The sequence below is a fragment of the Corvus cornix genome, chromosome 2 (genome assembly GCF_000738735.6).
Source record: "Corvus cornix cornix isolate S_Up_H32 chromosome 2, ASM73873v5, whole genome shotgun sequence".
Taxonomy (NCBI): domain Eukaryota; kingdom Metazoa; phylum Chordata; class Aves; order Passeriformes; family Corvidae; genus Corvus; species Corvus cornix.
This window is the reverse complement of record NC_046333.1, coordinates 64,135,570-64,141,958: the sequence shown is the minus strand read 5'-3', so window position 1 is coordinate 64,141,958 and position 6,389 is coordinate 64,135,570. Positions and strand designations below refer to the sequence as shown.

Below are 6,389 nucleotides of genomic sequence, written 5' to 3'. Positions count from 1 at the left end.
TTTTCACAGTCATAAATTTGTGGAGCCTGGTAGATCCTGGATTGTGCTTTAAATTAATACTTTGTAGTATACTATCTTACAGATTTTTTTAAATGCCATGTTTTTGAGTGGTCTAAACCAGTATTTTTTGGGGATTTTGTTCAGTTGGGTCTTTTTCTTTCTTTTTTTTTTAAAGTACAGCCCACAGAAGAGCTGCTGCTGGAGGAAGTTACCACACTTGCTTTAGATAATGAAATATACATTGAAAAAAGGTCAGGGATTTCCCCTGAGCCACTCATCAATTGCTTGGGATGACTTTTTCATTCTGAGTGTTTCTTTTTTTTTGTTTTTGTTTAAGATCCTGGAGCACAGGAAAAGAGTTTTAATGCAAAATACCAGAAAAAAAAGTCTGCAACATCTCCTGTGAGAGGGTGAAAAAAAGGAGATTAACAATTGCATCTTTAAACACTCATAATTTGAGGTAAGTGATTGGAGGGTCTTGTCAAAAGTTTACAGTTAGTTTGTAATTAAATTAATCATTATGTACCTCAGAGTGTCATGATATTGTTGTTGAAGGCAATAAAAACAGGCAGGAGAGGGAAGGAGAGAACTGTAATGACAAACTCAGAAACAGCAGTAAAAATATGTATGTAATATTTGTAGTAGTAATGCATTTATCTTTTTGAAAATGGGCCCCATGAGTTCCAGTCCCACAAAAGGGCAATCACTCTGACATTTATAAGGGTTAAACCCTGTTTAAATCAATGAGGCTATTCTCCCTGAAAGTTAGGCGTAAGCCTAAATATTTTCTAGTTTGGAATCTGTATCATATGGGAACTCAGTAGAAGAAAGCTATTGAAGAACATACACAATGCACAGCCAGAAAAATGCATATACAGATCTCTTACTGTTGGTGATAATGTCATGAGTAATCTGATTTTACAGCATTCTTAAGTGATATTTTTATATTAAATACATAGTTCTCATTTTTATGTTTAAACACCTAATTGAAATACCAAACGTCTTAGCAGAGCCTGTGAATTCTACACCACCTTTAATAATATGTCTGCCTTAATTGCTTCATCAATGTGTCTTTGAACAAATGGAGTTAAATGTGTAAAGAAAATAATGTCCCCTTTCATAACTAGAGTTGCAAATTGCACTTGGATATTTGAATAGCAACTGAACTAAGAGTTTCCTGACTGAGGCTGAATTGTGTTGCCCAGAGTTAATTTTTTTTAATAAAGACAATGATGAGGCACAGGGAAAAGCTCACCTTTTCCCCCTAGTCTTCTTTTCTGTTTTCATTTCTCATTAGAAAAGATTCATACCTGAGTCTAGTAAGGAGAAAACACTACAGCTGTAAAACTTTTAACCACTGAAAATGTTGCATGCATGAACACTAAAAACCACAGCATCTTCCTTAAATAAAATTTTTAAGTTATTTACTATGTTCTGCCCCACAATTGTGCTGAAAGAGACAAAATTGCTGTAAGGAATCTGCAGAATCAAAAAGACACATATAACCTGGAAGAAGCAGGGTATACATTCCCACAAAAGTGCAGAGAATCAAAACCCTTTGGCAAGTGGCATTTGCAGACATATGTTGCCTACCAGATTTCAGAAGAGAGGAGAGCATAGCCAGCCCCTGGTGATTGCTCTGTATTTGCTTTGTAGGAATAGAGCTATTAAGTTTCTTTTGAAATCAACAGGCCCACTGCAGGGAGCTAAATATTTCCTTTCTGGTCAGTAGACTAGAGCCATGGCTTGGGGAAATTTGTAGTGGTCCTGTAGGTATTGGTACTGATTTTTCTGAAAAGGTCAAAATTTTTGCAAATCAGTGTAGCCAACTCCTTTTTATGTGCAGGTCTTGCACTAGAGACTGTGATCCCAAACAGGAATACAGGCCTCTTTCAGCAGGAGTCCGAGGCAATTTGTGTAGTTGTGAAATGAGGCATTAATGCAAAGCTGTTTGAAGGCTGAGGTGCGGAAATGCCTTGCTCTCTGGGGCAAGCCCTGTTTCAGGTGTAGGTGACAGTCTTGGCCAAATCAGTGAGAAAGAAGTGCTCTGTAGTGACTGTTGTGTGATCACCCTCAGGCCACCTTTGCTTTCTGTCCATCCCACTCTCTTGGAGGGAGGCATTCCTTCTTGGTTCTGTGGAGCATAAATCAAAATTCTTTTCTTGCTGTCTTCTTTTCATTGACATCAGGCCAGGATAACGTGCATGATTTTCCTTTCACAATTGCATTCTTATTGCTTTCTGAAGAAGCGCGTGTTGAAGTTCAGGAAAAGGTATTTTGTAGCATCTGTGTGGCCTTTATAATAATTTTATCAGCTCTATGTTACACTCAGAAAATCATTGAGCTTGTTTTTAGCTTTCTTTGTATCGGAGAGTGCAGGAGCTCATTGTCAGAGTACTGGAGGGTGCCCAAAGATCCATTTTAGGATATATTAAATTGTACCGCTATTCTTCTCCTTTCTTATTTTTTTCAACATGTGAAGAAATAATGCACCCATTTGTGTGCCTGGAGAAGGTCCTGTGGTGTGTGCCAGGGAGTTATGTGGGTGCTGAGCTGAGTAGGAAGAGAGACTGACTCTTTCCTGCTTTGTATTTTTCACTGAGCGTGAACACAGGGGACCAAGCCTGCCCAGATGAAACACATGCCTTTTTTGTTTTGCTCTTCGTTCGGCTGTCAGCATGCCATGTTCAGATGGCAACGATCAGTCACAAATTGTCCCCTGCCCATGCTCTTCAGCTCTCCTAAACCATTAGTTTTGTGGAGCTTTTCAACAAAGATGCCACTGATTCGATTTCCCCACCCCCTGCCCTGGCTAATGGAAGATGATTTTGTTTGTTTGTTTGTATTTTCCCCTCTAATCAGGTGCATTAGATCCCAAGGCAACCTGTGTTAAGTGGAAATGAGGCTTTGATAATATGTGTGCTTGCTAGAGACTTCTTTAGATTTTTTTTTTTCACCCCTCGTATATGGGTCTTTTCAATGAGGCACCACTATTGTGAATCAGAAGGAAAGTGCACAGCCTGCCAGGCACATAATGGAATTATTCTTCTGTTTCATTATGTGTGTGTGAGCCTTTGTAAAGAGGAGGTGGTTGGGACAGAGAATGGAGACCTTCACTGCAGGGAGGCAGGAGAGTGCAGTGGCACAGTGCAGGGCAGCACTGTGGTGAGACAAGGCCCTGCCTGTGCCAGTTCCACCATGCCTGTTCTGCTCGGCTCTGGTGGGCACTGCCTGGGACTCACACTGTCACACTGCATGTCCCAGGAAAATGGGTGAAGCTTGCACAGCCATTCACTATGCTGACTGTAAACCACATAAGGCAAAATATTTGAAAGCTGTAATGTTTCCAGTGCTTTCCCTAAACTTTCAAAAGAATGATGTGAAAATGAACCATGCCAATACTGTCCTTCTCCACTGTGAGGCTATTTATTATAAAGGATGTATGTTATAAGGCATTTTAGTATGGAGTACGTAAGAGCTTGAACCAAAGCCTTGGATCCAAGCCCCCCAGCAGCTTTGCAAAAGGCAGGATCCAGATCTGAAGTCAGTGGTTCACACAGTTTCTAGCACAGAGGGGTTTTAAGTTACTTCGAGAAATGGGATTTGCCAGAAATTTTAAACTGAGGCTTTTAAACAAGTTTTTGGCTTTTTCTCACCCACCATTCTCCTCTGCCTTAGAAGGTTATTGCAAAAGCATTGCAGCTGTTTTCTCCTAGCCACTGTGGCCAGGACACAGCAACTCAGGAAAAGGAGAAAGGTGTCTGTGGTGGTGACTGTTATACAGCCATATGCTTTCTTTTCCGAGTATTTTTTTCTTCTTAGGAGTTAGACCTCTCTTCTGGATGGAGGTCTTTGAAATCGCTGTGGAGGCTTTGGAGGTAGGACCTTGAAATTTCAAAGACATCAAGAAATGGTTGACCAGCCTGGCATGGAACAAATCAGGCTACAGTGGCTGGACTCCCACCTCCTTAAAAGTCCTCTCTTGAGATACCGTAGCTGAATTACAGACATGAAAAATTACAGCACTGTATAAAAGAAATACGTAAGGCCTAAATTTTTCTTTTCTTGCTAGATGTGTGGTTCTGTTTTTATTCTCTCCCTTTTCCTTTGCCCTTGGACACAACATTTTTAGGGCTTTTCAGTGTCTAGCTGTGCATTTACTAGAGAGGCATCTGGTTATGTGTTACTTGACACATCTGTTACGTACGTCAGAGAATCAAATCCAGCACCCAGAGACTTTATGCGTATTTGCAGTACTCCCTGTGGGACTTCAAATCCTTAATCCAGTGGATTGCTTATGAGGATACAAAAATGCAGTATTTCAATCTACTGCATATATTACTGCAGTTTATTGCATATATATTGCACATATATACACTACAGTCTCCTTTGTATTTGGCAGAGAAAATCTAGTGTGGGAAAGACGAGAAGTGCAAGTGAACTGGGAAGTTTTTAGATATGGTGGTTAACTTGCTCCCTCCTGAAAACATAATATCTCTGGTTGGCTGCATGAGAAATAGTTTTCATCATGATTTGAATATCTCTAAAAGGTAGTTCCCCAACAGTGTTTGTGTATTTCCAACTTAACTACAGGCTTGTTGGACTGTGGGGAGAGGCCAAATACCTGAGGCAGCATTGGTAGCTGAGGCAAAGCTTAGGCTTTGCAGTTTTGTCTGGAGAATCTGTACTACTTGCAGGCTGTATAGGAAGCATGAGTGTCATGACTTGACCCCAGCTGACAGCCAAGTACTATGCAGCCACTTACTCCCCGTACCCCCACGGTGGGATGGGTAAGAGAATTGGAAACAAAGTAGGTAAAACCCACGTTTTGAGATAAGAACAATTTAATAATTGTATAACAACAGGAACAATAATAACAATAATAGTGGTAATGAAAATAATGATGATGATGTAATGAAAAGGGAGGCAACCAGAAGAGAAAGAGAAATCAAACCAGAGAAAGACAAGTGATACACAACACAGTTGCTCACCACCTGCTGATACCCAGCCTGTCCCTGAGCAGCCATCAGCCCCTCCTGGGCAACTCCCCCAGCTGATACATTGAGCAGGATGTTCTATTGTACGGAATATCCCTTTGGCCAGTTTGGGCCAGCTGCCCTGGTCATGCTCCCTCCCAGCTTCTTGTGCACCTCCTTGCTGGCAGAACATGGGAAACTGGAAAGTCCTTGACTTAGGATAAGTCCTTGACTACTGAGAAACTAAAACATCGCTGTGTTATTAACATTATTCTCATGCTAAATCCAAACCCCACAAAACCTACAAGCTACTGGGAAGAAAATTAACTCTATCTCAGCTGAAACCAGAATAGTGTATTAGTTCAGATTTCTGCTTTGCTTTTCCTCTGGAAAGTTCTGGAAGTGCATTAAGTTGCAGAAAACATGTGGCTTCTTAGATGGTCTTTCTTTAAGATCCATGTAGAGCCCAAATGTGGTAGGTGTTACTTCTACAAATACCAAGTTAGGGCTATTCATTAGTGTGCAGTGCATGCCAGTGAGCACACGGACTTACCTGTTGCTTTTTGGGGTTTTCTGTTTGCTCTGGTGGGACTGCCCTCTGTGCTGGCCACCCTTGGATACAGCAGTCGACAAAAGCGTCGCTGATAAACTTGTGTGCACGTTGTCTCCCCTTTTGTGGATCGGTAGTGGAGCGACTGCTCACCATCTGGGGAGGCGAATGGTAGCCATCAAAATGGCAAGGTATGCCAGTCCCTGGCTAGGTCATTGTTAAAACCTGTTGGCTGGGTGTTATAGGGGGCTGGGTAACACAGGCATTAGTGCAGGGGAGCTGGGATGGGGGAGATTTTACTGAACCCAAAACAATGTGAAAATGCAGATTTGGCAGAAGGCACACTACAGCAAGAGGGAGAGTGCAGAGCGAACATCATGATTCCCTTCTGCTGGAGGGCTCAGCAGCTGGTGCCCATGTTGGGAGCATTTTGCTGCCGAGCAGTGGTCCTTTGTGCTCTGATGGAGTGGAGCTGTGGGTGTGAGGAGAAGGCATCCCAAGGGTTCACCAACGCTGTGGCCCACTCCCCTTCTGCAGTGGGGAGTCCTTTGGCAGCCCTCTCCTCCCCTGGCTCTCTGAGACATGGCTGCTGTGAGTAGGGTGCTGCAGCTGCTTATTTGAAATGATAATATTTTACGCTGTTACCGTGGAATACTGCAGTATTTTTTGTAATTGTGGGCTGCAGGCCAGTAATGTACAATAACATTTTGCTCTTCCTGTGCTGTTGCTACTGTAGACATTCGTTCCAATTTGGGCTGCATTTGCAGTACATGGGGTTTTTTTTTTTTTTCTAGACACTGCCTGTTATCTATTGTGGATATTTTTGGAGTATTCATTTCTACCCACGTCTGTCCATATAAATC

General features: G+C 42.0%; 1 protein-coding gene across 1 annotated transcript in view; it reads left to right on the top strand.

Moving 5' to 3' along the window:
- Positions 1–351: 351 nt before the first annotated feature.
- ATXN1 (ataxin 1) overlaps positions 352–6,389 on the top strand; it is a 161,481-nt gene continuing 155,443 nt past the window's right edge. The window contains 1 exon segment of the mRNA XM_010402885.4: positions 352–460. The gene's annotated coding sequence lies outside the window, so the exon portion shown is untranslated.